The 14,586-nt window shown below is 51.4% G+C and overlaps 1 protein-coding gene across 6 annotated transcripts in view; it reads left to right on the forward strand.

Moving 5' to 3' along the window:
* Window positions 1-14,586, forward strand: part of TSPAN9 (tetraspanin 9) — a 209,972-nt gene that overhangs the window by 8,943 nt on the left and 186,443 nt on the right. The window lies entirely within an intron of this gene.

Here is a 14,586-nt window from a genome sequence, read left to right on the forward strand (position 1 = left end):
GAGAGGGAGAGAGCGCGCGAGAGGATGTGTGTACTTGCCCTAGCATGCACATGGCTGGGTGTGCCCACATGGGTTTGTGTGGGAGGAGCTCTCCTGCTTGGTTCTGGGGCTCAGCTGAGAACCCACCTGACCCTTTCGATAGTTAATATATATCCGTGACATGAATGCCCCCTCCTTGGAGGGGGTATAAAACTTGAACACAGCACCTGGCAGCCCTGCCTAAGCCCTCTCACCTGGCCACCTACCACAGTGCGGAGCTTAGGGGCCTGACACTCTCCAGCAAGCCCTGGGGGTAGGGGTGGGGGTGCCAGCGACAGGGAGCAGATTCTGCCTCAGCAAGTCTCCTGCCTCCACTTGGGCCAAGCCCTATAGAAGGGCTCAGAGGGGCACGGTGGTGGGCTGAGTTTGAATGAGGGGTGTGTTTTGGGGTTTTCGAACCTACAGAATGACGTGGTTTGTTTTAGAAAAAGTGAGGTAGAGGTCTGGGCTTGCAATTTTCCACTTGTCCTAATCCCGAGAGATTCTAAACAGTTTTGTTTAAAAACTGGAAATGTAGATTGCAGAGACCCGAGTGAGGAAGAGCGGGTGGGTCCCCCAGGAAGGCAGTTAGGTTTGAAGCCAGAGTGTGGCTCTGTGTGCAGCATGTGGGCCCTGGAGGGTGGGGGGGGGCGGAGCTCGGAGAGCATCCCTGAAGGCCTGAGTCACTCTAAATGAGCAAACTGGCTCCCACTTGCTTGCGGCTGGAGGCGCTTAGGGTGGGGAGGAAGCGCCAGCCAGGTTGCCAGCAGCAGAGAGGGCTGGAACTACCTGTCCGGGCTCTGCCCCACCCCCACTGTTAGGCAGAGAAGCTGGAGATAGTGGTGGCCAGTTGGCGGGTGTCTGTGAAGGTCTCTTTTGAGGGGCAGGGAGAACAAGTCACGATACCATCCAATCAAGGACAAGGCTGGGTGGAACTGAGGACCCGTGGAGGAACCCAGGGGAGATGGGGCTAGGTCTTGAGGGACAGGTGGGTTTAGAGGCAAAGGTAGGGCTCGCTGAGTGCTTGCAGTGGGGATGGCAAGCTTGGAAGCCTGGGTAGAGAGGGGCATGGTCCGGGTAGTCAGACTGGAGATGATCCTGGGAGGGTACCTTGAATGCCACCCAGAGGAGATTCAGGTTTTAGGTGGTGGGCAGTGGGGAGCTAGTGTTGGTTCCTGAACCAGGGCAATGGCAGGGGGAAAGAGGATGTTTTAGGAAAAATGAGCGTGTAGCAGAATTCAAAATGAAAAAAATTTTAAAAAGTACCTCTGTTGGTTGCAAAAAATAATGTAAAACTCATTATACTATTCAAATATTACATAAATTTTAGAAAAGGAACATCTCCTACAGTCCTGTCCTTCAGATAATCACTGTTAATACTTTGTTTTAGGTTCTTTCCAGGTAGTTTTATGATACACCAGCACCCTATTATCCTGTCAGTTTTCATAAATAGAATTAATTGTATTATACTTACTGTTTGGCAACTTCTTTAGCCACTTTTTCACATCAGTGCGTATAGAATGACCTCATTCTTCTGAATCGCTGCATAGACTTGTTGGGTGAGTTTTTTGTCAATTATCTATTGCTATATCACAAACCACCCCAAAATCTTGTAGATTAACACAACAACCATTTTACCTGCTCACAGTTCTGTGGATTAGCCCTTTGGGCTGGCTCAGCCGATCTCCTTTCTTGAGTTTACTCATGTGGCGGCAGTCAGCTGGTGGCCCTGCAGGGCCTGGGTGGTCCGGGAGCCTCCCTCCTGTTTGGTGATTGGTGCTGCTCTCAGCTGGGCCTCTCTGCCCCCGTGTGATTTCTCATTCTCAAGGAAACTAGCCTTTTCGTGAAACAGAATCCAAGTCCTCTCTGAGATCTAGGTCCTGACGTGTTACAATGTAACATCCGTTGGCTGCCTGGTCAGAGCAAGTCCCAGGACCTGCTGGAGGTCCAGGGCTGGGGGATCGACTGCTGTTGATGGGAGGACTGGCGAAGCCACACTATAGGCAAGTGTGCTCGGGCAGGAAGGCATGGATATGCAGTCCTCCATGCACCCAGGAGGAGGAGAATCAGAATATTTGGAAATAGACCCACAGATCTTTGGAAAACAGCACAGGTCCCTTCCCTTCCCAGCCTACTCTTTGCCCCAAATGGGTCACCAGGGAAATTGGCAAGGATGGGACACTTAATTGTCCTGTTGGGTGGGAGGTGGTATTTGAGATGGAGTCTGTGTGTTTGTGTGGCTGCACGGGGCTGATCGGGCAGGTTTTGGGGGGTAAGCTAGGATTTGGACCCTGTAGCAGACGGCTTCTCCCACAAGGGCTACCGGAGCTACAGAAATGGAGCCGGAGCCTCTCTGCCCTCTGGGAGCTGCCAGGAGCCTGGCTGCTCAGTGCTTCTGCTAACTGTCATGATGTCTCTGAGGAATGGGAGTCAGTGAGTGACAGGTCTTTAAGAAAGCCAGCTGGTCACTCCAGATCCAGGCCTCTGCTGGGAACTGATTCATTCATTCACCCAGCAAATACTGTACCTACTCTGCTCCGGACCTTCCCCTGTGCCCTCGTAACTTCAGGTGTGAAATAAAATGACCCAGGCTTCACTTTTCCTTCTCAGGTAACTCACAGTGGACTTAACATGTTGACTTCCCACAATGTATTGGCTTTATAGTTTTCTTATCACCTGGCTTGGCAACTCTTCTCTCCTGTGAAATCACAAATGATGGGGAGGCAGAAGGAAGTCGACAAGAAGGAGCCAGCTTTGGGTCATTATTGAATCCCCCATCCTGGCTGAGAGGATGCTGCTGTGTTGCTGCTGGTGGAGAAGTCCTCCCAGCGCTAATCATCCATCAAACTTACCTCTCCCTGGAGATCTCAGGCCAGACCTGATGAAATACACTTTCCTAGCACAACAAAGTGTCTCTTGCCTGTCATCTGCCTGGTGGTTTGCGCATTCATCAAATAAGAACAAAGCTGAGTGGGCTTTTTCATTTGAAAACCCCTTGGCGTTTTATTTTCCCCTGTTCGCTCTCGGTATTTCTTGGAAAAGAAATGTCTTGTGGCTGAAAGTTCCACTGCTTGTGAAACAGTGCAGTCCATCACTGCATGGCTCACTCAGCCCCTTGGCCGTTCTCCTGCTCAGCCTGAGGACTTGGTGAGGATGTAGGTGGGAGGGAGCGAGTGGCGGCACTACCTGTGGGAGCTACCCAGGACGCATCTGGGTGACTTCAGCGGCCAGCACTGTGGTACTGTCACACGGTTAGTGATATCTGATTGGCCCGCGGGCTTAATATGTACCAGCACTTAGTGCTGATGAAAATGTGCACAGCTGACTCTGCAAACCTTTGAGAAATCTGGCATCACAAGCAACGTAAGAAACCTCAGCAACTCCTTTTGGTCCAGGAATTGGAAAAACTGGATGGAGGCCCTCAGCCTGCTCCAAGTTTGCCAGTTTGAGGCATATAGTAGCTAAAATCTCCATAAGTGAGACCCAAGAGGCTTCTATCTGACTCCAGACTTCTCTGCCCAGCCTCCAACCCCCATTTCTGGGTTTCTACGGCTGTGACGATGGAGTCACATCTCAGCGTGCTTGACAGTTGCAGTATCAACTCATCAATGAGGGATTACTGAGCACTGTGATTCTTTAAGGGTCTGAGGCATCTTTTGGGCCAGGTGCTCAGTGTGATAAGGGAGCTTCAGCCAATGTGGGCAGGCGAGTCCCCAACCCTTTCTGTTCTTGGCTCCTAACTGCCTTCTCTGTTTTATCTGGTTCTCCTGTCCCCCACCTCCCCCACCCCAGGGCTCAGCCCCGCAGCATCCGGGTACTAGGAGTGGGCTCTGAAGGTCAAGTAGGAAGGGATGAGATTGCTGATAGGTGCAGCCAGAGCCCGCTCTGTTGACTCAGAGGAGACGCCTGCCTTGACCTGGCTAAGTCTAACTGTCTTCTAGTCACACCCAGTTTGGCATAAACATGATGTTACCTCAGTTTTATTCTCCACCTTCCTCACTGCGGATCCAAATGACTCTTAGTCGTTTTACAAGTTCAGATGTCCCTGTAGGATAAGGATGGTGTCCTCTGGGGTGCTCAGTGGGCGATGCCTTGGGCGTTGAGGATTGTTCTTTAAAAACACAGCGGCAGCCACATCTCTGGAATATGTGTGTGGCTCTCCGAGGGGCCACCCTCTGCCAGCTGGTGGGAAGTTAGAAATGGGTGCTCACGCCTCACTGCCACCAGGCCTCGAGCTGGGTGCATTGCTCAAGGCTTCGAGCTTGCTCTTGGCCTGGACACTGCAGGCAAGGTGGGCCCCTCCCTCCACAGAGCTCAGATTCTGACATCCTGGCTGAGTCTGACGCACGTGGGAAAGCAGAGTCCTGGCACTGGAGGACCTGAACAGACGTGTTCTCTGCTTCTGGGAATGCTGCTGGGGCCGCTGGCATTTGGGGTGCTGATGCTGATGACAGGACTTGCTGCGCCGAGAGGGGAAGCCGCAGAATTGTCCCCCCTTCTGGGGGACGCGTTGGCAGCCTGGTTTCCTGGGTCCTCGTCGCAGCTGGCTCTGGTGCTGCTGTGGCCGTCAGCGGAGGTGGGGGGACTTGGCCCTGTTTCTGTGGGCTGGGTGAGGGAGGGTGGTAGGCTCGTGAGGGTGAGCCCCATCCTGACTCTGGGGCAAAGGGGACGGTGGAAGGTGATTGTCCAGACGGCAGGCCCTTTCTTCTTGCTCTTCCCCCCGCCCCCATCCCCCTCTCCTCTAGTGCTTGCCAGTTATTGCCAGAGCATTCTTACAGGCATTCCTAGGAAGGCTGGGGCAACTTTCAAGAAACACCTAAGAAGGCACTATCTATTTTGTGGTGGTGGTGGTTTTAAGTCAAGGATCTTGAACACATTCTTGCTTCATGCCAAGCATAGGTGCGGCCAGCTCCTAGACCAAGTGTTCAGGGAATTGGTCTGTGGCTCCTGGTGTTTCTGAGACCGTGCAGCCACTGCATCCTCCCCACGCCCCAGGATTCCAAGCCAGAGGACTGGCTTACACACTCAGGACGTGTGCGGCCCCCGTGGTGTTGCTGAAAGGCAGGGACATTTCGAGTGGCTCACCTCAGTCTCTGTCTCTCTGTGCCTTCTGAAGAGCAGAGGCCTTGGTTTCCCCTCCACTGATGCTTTGCCTATTTTCTCATTGCCTAGCACCTGGTGGGCACCCAAATAGTTTTTGAATGACTAGATACTACATTTGTTTTTTGTTTTTAAAGATTTTATTGGGGAATTCGGGGAGGGAACAGCATTGGGGAATCGGTAAAGGGGACCAGACAAGTTGCTGTCCTTTTGTTCTTCAGTCTAGTTGTGGAGGACATCGCTTCACTGGCCCATGTTGGTATTATCATTGCGCTCTTCCCGGCTGAGGCAGATGGGTCGCCGGCCATTGGATGGCTGCTCACGGTGGCTCAGGCAGCTCACACCGGCTGCCGGCCGCTCACGCTGGCTGCTAGCCACTTACGGCAGCTTACGGCAGCCCACTGCAGCCCCACTGCAGCCTACCCTGGCGACGCACGGCAACTCAGCTCCAGGTCGAGCTGTTATTCACCATCTTAGCTGTAGAGGGCACAGTGTCACTGGCCCATGTGGGATCTGAACTGGTGGCCCTGCTGCTCAGAGCTCACACTATCAAGCCAACTCTTAACCAACGAGTCACTCGGCTGGCCCCAAAATACTGCGTTTGTAATATAAAAAGAAACATGTCTCTAATCTAGCTGTTTCCCCAGGACACTTAAAGCACTTGCTTGGTTTAAAACCATCCATCTCCATAATTGGGGGGTGAGGGGGTGGGAGGGAGGGGCTCGAAATGTCCTGGGGAGCAGGCAGGAGCTCCTTATTAAAAGGTCTGCAGCCCTGGGAGGGGCACTGATGCTGCCTCCCCCCAGGAGGTGGACAGGAAGATGTAGGGAAGTGGAGGCCACTGATTGGAAATTTCACAGCTGAGGAAACTGAGGCTGGTTATCCTAGGACCTCTAGGCAGTTGAGCGGAGCAGCCCAGAGCCAGATTTTCTGATCCCAGCCCTGGATTCTGTCTCTTCTTGCCCTGACCCCCTTATCCCCCGACCCCCATCCCAGATCCACGCCTGCTCCCATCTTCCTCACTCACCAAGGGGCACCTCAGAGTTCCCAGCTTTGTAGGAAAACATGCACCCAAAATGGCCATATCCGTGAGGACTTGAGAGAGGCACGTGTGGGGTTATTTTGGGCTTGGTGGGCTGGGCTCAGATCTCTCTGGCATTCCGGGCCACTGGCCTCTCAGAATTGACCAGAATGGAAGGATGATAAAAATCAAGGCTCCAGGAATAGCCCAGGAATTTGCTCATTTTTAACCCCTGTAAAGAGGTGCTGCCCAACCCAGAGCCTGCAATGAATTTGGGGCTGAGGGAGGGTGCTGGCCTTGGGGAGGGGGGAGAAGGAGAGTTCAAGACAATTTCCTCTTCCTCCCCTAGGGAGGATGGGGTGGCAAGCCAGTGCCTGGCTCAGGGCCAATCTGATTAGGGAGAGGACTTAGAGGCCAGGGAATGTCCTTCCCCCACCAGCCCTTCCCTGCCTCTTGGGGGGTCTCCTGCTAACTCCCAGGCTGGGCTGGTGGGCTAGGCTCTCTGTCTCTTTGTTTCTCTGTCCCTGTCAGACTTCTACAGGCTCTGGCCAGCTCTGGCGTAGGATCCTCAGGGAGCTTTCTCTCTTCCTCCCTTCTTCAGAGATAGGCCGAGTCACTTTTACTCAGTGCACGTGAAGGAGACACATACGGAACACCTACTTCCTGGAAGTTCGGGAGCTGAGTGATGCCAGGAACCGGCCACTGGCCTGAGGAGCTAGCGTGTGGATATGTAGAGACAAACCGGTGTAGACAGGCGCAGACTTACTAACACCATCCAGAGCAGCCCCAAGTGCTGGAGGGGCTATGGGGACTGGAACAGGCACAGTGGGACAGTGGAAGGAGCAGTCGGCTGGGAGTCAGAGCACGTAAATGGCCCCGGACCAGTTGTGTCACTTCTCTAGGCTTTAAGCCTTTTCATTGGTAAAGTGAGGCGTCTGTGGTCCCTGAAGTCCTTTCTGGTTTAGGAGCTATGCGGTTCCAGGAAGAACCTTTGCAGGTGGGGGAGGATGCTTTTGTTGCCTCTGGTGTTTATTCCAAATGGATTCCAAGGGTGGACATCTCAGGTGGGTCATCCCCATGGAGGCAGGTTGAGGGCTCAGACGTCACAGCCGAGCCTCAAATCTCTTTTCTGTTCTCTGGACCCTCCTGCTTAGGAGGACTGTGAAGTCTGACTTTAAGTTCAGAAAATCATTGCCCTTGTCCAGGACGAGGTGGTCCCCCCAGCCTACAAGATGAAGTCCAAGCACTGAGTGGGGCATGGGGGCCTGCTGTGAACTGGCACCTGCCCCGTCGAGCCTCACACCTTTCCACTTAGAGCCATGCGGTCCCTTTTGTTTCTGTGATGCCAAGTTACCTGTGTCCCCTCCTCCTTCTGCCCACTATGCAGGTTTCTCATTGTCCTTGGTGTGGTCACTACCTTGCTTGAGGGGCCTCTCCCATCTGGTCTTGTTTTATCTCTTATCTGAGTTATTTTAGCAAATTTGAAAATTTGTTCAGCCATTATTTTACAAGTATTTTTCTGTTCCCCTTTCTCTCTCCTTTCCTTCTAGAACTCTTATTACAAGTATATTATCTGTTTGATATTGTTCTATAGGTTGCTGATGCTTCATTAATTTTCAGTCTTTTTTCTTTCTGTACTTCGTTTTGGAGAGTTTCTATTGTTGTGTCTGGAAATACAGGGATCTTTTCTTTTGCAGTGTCTAATCTGATGTTAATTAATTCCATCCAGTGTATTTTTCATTTCAGATATTGTATTTTTCATCTCTAGAAGTTCCATTTGAATTTTTTTATATCTTTCATTTCTCTCCTCATGTTTGTTTTCCTTTACATTCTGGGGCATATGAAACAAACTTATAATAGTTGTTTTTCATCCTTGTGTACTGTGCTCATCATCTCTGTCATTTTGGGGTCTGTTTTATTGACTGATTTTTCTCCTGTTGATGGATCATATTTTTTGGCTTCTTTGAATGCTTGCTAATTTTTAATTAAATGTTTGACATTATGAATTTAATGTTGCTGGATTTGGTTTTATTTCTTTAAATAATATTGGACTTTCTTCTGGAATGCATTTAAATTGCTTAAGATCAGTTGAATACTTTTGAAGCTTGCTTTTAAGCTGCGTTTGGGTGGATCCAGCCTTTAGTCTGGGCTAATTTAGCGTCACCATTAAGGGAGCACTCTTTTGGGGATTCTGGCTAGTGCCCCACGTGTTATGAGGTCTCCCCACTCTCATGAGTGGGGATGTGAACCCGCTCTGGCTCTGGCTCTGTGTGAGCTCCACAAACTGTTGGGTGTTGCCTTCCATTGGTTCCTTTCTCAGTCTTGTGGAGCGTGAGTCACCCCTGACATGTGCAGATCAGCCGGAGATTCAAGGGGGCTCTTGTGCAGACCTCCAGCGCCCTCTCTGTACAGCCCCCTCCTCTCCAGTATTCCACCCTGAAAATTCTAGCTCTGTGAACCCGAATTTTTATTTCCTCAGCTTGGTGGGACCACTGGGCTCCATCTGGATTCCTCCTCCTGTGCTGCTGTGTGGAAGCTGCCTCTAGGCCGTCAGCTGGGCAGCCACAGGACTCACTCTGTTGTTTCTTTTCTCTCAGGGAGTGTGGCTTTGCACTGCCTATTGTCCAGCATCTGAAGTAGTTGTTCATGTGTTCTGTCTACCATTTTAGCTATTCAAGGAGGGAGAGTAAATCCAGTCTCTATGGCTGTAGACAGAAGTCCTGCCATCTTGGAAGACTAAGCTCAGGCATCATCCTTCTCTGGTCAGCCTCCTACAAGACCCCAGCCACACGTTCCTTTCCCCATGGTTTTATCTGTTTTTGTTTTCTAATCTCTCTGAGTAGGCTGTCTCCCTGAGCGCAAAGATGACATGGCATTTTTCTTAGTACCCCTTGGACCTAGCCTGGTGCTTAGCATATAGTAAGCAGCTCATGTTTATTAATTGAATGAATCAATGCAAGAAAATACAAGCTAACCGTGCCGTGAGGTTGCTAAGCAGGATAACACTGCCCTGTGCAGGGCGCTCAGCTCCCAGAAGCGCAGACTAGACTCTGCTCAAGGGAGCTCACACCACATTTGCAGCATCTGGCTTGGTTAGTTCTGGTTGGGATACTGGCAAATTTGAATTCATCCAGAGGAGGGTGACTAAGATGGTAGAAACTGTACCACATGGGAAATGGATGAAGGGTTTGGGAATATTCATTTTGTCTGGAAATTATTTTTATGGAATGTTATGGGAAGGGGGGCACAACAATTGTCTTCTAACATGTTCAGGACTGATGTGGAAGAGGAAGGATTAAATATATCCCCTGGCTTCAAAAGGCCAAACCTAGGACCCGTGGGTGGGGGATTCCAGGAGATGAGATTTGGGTCCAGTTCCAGGAAGAACTTTCTCATGGCTAGAGCCATCCAGCAGAGGAATGGGCTGTCTTGCGAGGTAGTGAGCCCCCATCACTGCTGCGGGTTAAGCAAAAACTAATATTTATTGATCAGGGATTTGGGCTTTGGGATTGTAAGGGTAGGTATTTTGCATGAGATAATCTCTAAGATACCCTTCTCCTCAGTGATTCAAAATCTTAGTCCTCCCTTTGAGCCTCATGATTCATCCCCCACTGCAACTCCCCATCCCCAACCTATACACACATTCAGAAAACACACCTGGGCTGTTGTTGTGTGCAACACCTTACACCCCTTTATCCTTGCCTAACTACAGTGGATTTCTTCTCAGGCCTTGCAGGCCAGCTGCCCACTCACTGCCTGTGCTTGTCTCTGTCATTGTGACTTCAGCCTGACTGGCACCCCATTGATCTGGGCTGGCCCCTGTGTCAGCACCTTGTCACATTGTCTCCTGTGTCAGGATACACAGTGCCTTTGAGACAGCGGATGACTCTGGTTAGCCCATTGTTGTCGCACCGCCCGCACAGTACAGTCTGGCAGGCTTGCTGCAGCCATTGTCGGTGCTCATGCACAGAGCTCTAAGCATCCACTGCCGCTCCTGACCAGTTCATTGGCTTGTTTCTGAGTCTTGTCTCTTCCTCTGGTGGGCCTCTCTTCTCTCTGGACTGGAATCTCCTAAGGAAGTGTCACCCCACGGGGCCTAGGACAGTACATTGTACATCCTGGAGGCCCTTTTAGTAGTGGTCCTGGCAGATGCCTTGAGAGAATCTTCAAGCACCTGCCTTTTCCCATTTTTAAGATGGCCTCCAGAGAGCTCCAAATAAGATTCCGCCCCGGGGGGTAGGTGTGTGTGCGCTCAGCGGCTGGAGGAGAGTGGAAGGGGCCAACTTAGAAGGGGCTACGAGCCAGCGGCCCATCTCCTGCTTTGCTGGGGCTCCTGCTCAACCTTGCTGTGAAAAGAGCCTTTGTCAGGTAACTTATAAATCTCGGGGGTCTGCTGGGGAAATCCGAGGTGCCTCCCTGGCCCCCTCGTTGTTTCTACAGCAGCCGGTTGGGCCCAGGAGGGTAAGTCACAGCTGGGTGGGCTCTGGGACAAGGGCTTTGCAGAAAGCAGGCTTGAGATGAGAGCTTCCTGCAGCTGAACATCCTGGCTTCACCCCAGGGGCGCCGAGCCTCTGAGATCCTCTCTCGTGGTATGCTGCTCCTTTCTCCTTCGGCTAGCTGAGGCAGGCACTGTCATGAATGTGGAGGAGTGCTCTTGGAGACTCGGGGTGCTGTGATCCTCTTAGCCTTGTCTACTAGAACCTTCCTTATCTACAACTTTGACATGGGCAAAGCCTCAGTTTGTTCCTCTGCAAAATGGGGAGAATAAGGCTTCAATGAGGAGCTGGAGGAAGGGCTCATTTGCAGGACGTCCTTTAGTGTCTGAGGCTCCCAACTTCCCAGAGCAGTGTTCACTGCCCTAAACACTGGGCTTAGCCTCTTCCTTAGCAATAGCTCAGAACCCATGGAAAATGAGAGTCCTTTCTCCCATGGAGGAGGGGGAACGTTATTTGGAAACTGATGTACTTGGAGGGCTGGAGCCTGACTGCATTTGGCCACAAAGTCAGCTGGAAAGGGCATTCCCAGAGAGAAGGGGAGTTGCTGTGTGTATGCCCTCTGTCCATCCAGTGTTGAGATGGAGTCTGGCACAAAGGAGGCATGCAGTAGGCGTTTGGGGCTGAATGGAAGCATCCTGGAGAAGGGAGAGCCAACATGCATGTGGCCGGACTGGGTGCCACTCACCCTGTCCCCTTCCATTTTACAGGTGAGGAAGACGGGTTTCAGCGGGGAAGCAGTGTACCCAGGCCACTTACTGTTAGATAGGAAACCTAAGTGCTTTGTCTCCTAGTTTCATGCTTGTACTGTTGGAGGTTGGCCAAGACAATAATAAAAGCAGTGATATAATTATAGCTAATATTGACAGAATTCATTCTGTCACAATCTGCAGTATTTTGGCCTAATTCTTGAAATGCACTCACTGCAAAGTGGTTTCCTGAACTTGTTCTCCAGTCCCCGGGGCTTTCTTTACCATTTCCTTAGTGTCTGCCTTAGAATACACTTGCCCTTGATGTGAAGATAATGAAAATATATGTTTCTGTCAGTCTTATCCATTGTAGCTGTTGTCTCCATGCTGTTTCAGGTCAACTCATATTTTATTCAGGATCTTAACATTGGGGTGAACTTTCTAGTCTCTATTTGGTTATCAGTATGGGATTTGCTCACTTATGTGTTTGCTGGATATTTGTTGAGCACCTACTGTGTGCATGCAGGTCTTCGGCAGCAGGGATTCAGTGGGAAATAACACCAGATATGCCGCCGATCTGAGGACCTCAAACCTGACTCAGCTAGTCCCTCGAGCAAAAACTGAGTCTGTGCAGACACTTTTCTGTGGTATCCTCTTAGCACTCAGGGTCCCCACCCACCCTGGGATTGAAAGTTGGCCTGGGGATACTGCTGGAGAAGTAGACTTGGGGTCTTTCATTTCTGTAGGGTTCCCTGCTATGAAAGCACCAAAGTATATCCCCAGGCCTTCTCTTACTGTCCTTTCGTCCTGACAATGACCTAGAGAAGTGGCTGGAATTTTTTTCCAGAGGAGGCCACTGAACCATAAGGACTGACGACGTGTGAGTGGGTCCTAGGACTTTGTTTCCAATCCTAGCCTCAGCTTGGTTCACCCTAAGTGTCCTGAGACTCATTCGTTCCACAAATACTATAGAGGCTCCTCTGGGCCAGGTACTGTTCAGGCCCTTGGGTCCTCAAGAGCTTATATTTTGGTGGGGGAGACAGACAATAAATAAATAATTAAAATTTATGGAATATCAAATGGTGACAGATGCTACAGACAAAAATGAAAGAGGGAAGAGATGGAGGATGGGGCGGGGGGTCAGGGATTCTGTATGGTTTAAACAGGGTACTTAGGGAGGGCCTTACTGAGGAGGTGACATTTCAGGAGAGATGGAAGAAGATGATGGAGCGAGCCCTGTGAGCTCTGCGGGAGGTGCCTTCCAGGGCAGCAGGAACAGGATGTGCAAAGGCCCTGAGGTAGGAGCTGGGAGGCTTGCTCAAGCCCAGTGTAGCTGGAGTGAAGTGAGCAAGGGGAAGATCATGGGATTCAGATACTATAGGGCCTTGAAGGCCATTTTGAGGGCTTTGGCTTCTATGATGGGAAAGGTGGGAGCCGTTGGAGGAATTTGACCAACGAGAGACAGACCTGCCTTACATTTCAAAAGGGTCGCTGTGGCCCCTATGTAGAGAATAGGCAGCAACAACGGCAACAATAATAACTGTTACCTGTCAGGTGCTTATTGTGTGCCAGGCACAGTATAGTCCCCTCATGTGCATGTCCAATTCAACGACTTCTATCTTGAAAACTCTATGTCTATCTTACTTAGGGGGAAGCAGAGACTTGGCTGGGAGGGCCGGCTGTCAGCTTAGGGCAGTCTGGTTCCAAAGTCTTTGCTCTCGACTGTTGTCCAGTATTCAGGGGCAGAAGGAGAGATTGTTTAGGATGGCAGTGAACAAACGTCTGGGCGTGATGGTCAGGCTGATCCTGTGCCCGTTCTTTGGCTGCTCTCAGGTGTTCAGCGGGCCACCCAGAAGAGGGGTGAGGGGCAGGCTTTCTCCCCTAACTGGCTGGTTTGGTGGAGGGTGGGGCAAATTGCTTCCACAGGAGGGAAGGCCGCTTGGGGCTTGGCATTCGTGCCCTTTCTCCAGCAGCAGTCTCTCTGGGCCTGTGAGGACCCTGTCTGTGTCTTTTTGTTTGGCCTTGTAGACAAGTCCTGTTACCTGGTGCTCCTGGGCTGGGGCCCAGCACTCTGAGGCAGGCGCAGGAGACCATTGCCGATAGCCTGCCCCTCCCCAGAGACAGGACCTCCCTCTCTTAGTGATGTGTGGGTCAAAATGCCCTGTATTTTATCTACCCCTTTTCTTCCAAGTAGCTCAGTTCACTTTCAGAATGTAATTTCTATAATCCTCATATTTATCGCTCCCTAAGGAAGTAAGGAGATTTTTCCTTGTCTTTACAAAGACCCGCTGCAGGGTGGAAAATTGGGGGCAGAGTGTGAGGCTGGGCTGGAGTGAGGGAGGGAACCCAGAGGCCCAGGAGTGGATGCAGCTCACTGAGTGGGGCAGGGAGGGAAGCGGTGACACTGGGGATTCTGGATTTGTGTTTGCCCTGTGCTGTGGTGTCTGGGTTTGTGGGTGGGGAGGTCTGGTACCCTTGCCTTTACTAGGAGCTGTCTCAAGTTGCTAATTGGCCTTGGTGGGACACAGGGCCTCCTCTGTGTTCACATCCACACATGCACTCATATTTTGTGTTCACATGTGCTCTCATGTTCTCACACAAGCTTGCTCACACACACTCACCTGCACCCTGACCCCCGCACACATGCACACACGATGCATAGTCACTCTTGCACACACGCTCACTCGCCTCTACCCTCCCCTTCACACATGCACACTCGCTCTTACACACGGACTTTCATGCTGTTCATGCTCATGTTCTCACACATGCACGCTTGCTCACATGCTCGCCCAGTTCATCCATGCCCACATCCACGCACACACACAGTGTGGCGTTTGGGGTGCATGTGTCAGAGATGGGCACTCCCTGCTGGCAGCTGACTTGGCACAAGAGTTTGCGACAGCAGTGCAGTCTCCACAGCACCAGCCCTTAGCCTAAACCACCCCGTACCTCAGTTTTCCCCTTTGGTATAACAAAGAGGGAGAACTTGGAGAGACTGAAAACACACAGGTGATTCAAGTTCTGAGAGCCACAGGCTGGGAAGCGTTGGATCTGTGAAATGTGAAATGTCTATAAAGTGAGCACAGAGGGGACCTGGTGGTGGGAAGCGGGGAGATTCTTAAAATTAGAGAAGACAGCCCCTCCGGCTGAGCTCCCCGGCTGCATCCGCCAGCCTGGGCCCTGGTTCTGGGAGCTGGAGCTGAGTGCACTCCCCTGACGCTGAACATACACCATCAGCAGAGCCAGACCTGGCAGGCCCCGGGGA

The sequence above is a fragment of the Hipposideros armiger genome, unplaced genomic scaffold (assembly GCF_001890085.2).
Source record: "Hipposideros armiger isolate ML-2016 unplaced genomic scaffold, ASM189008v1 scaffold_332, whole genome shotgun sequence".
NCBI lineage: Eukaryota > Metazoa > Chordata > Mammalia > Chiroptera > Hipposideridae > Hipposideros > Hipposideros armiger.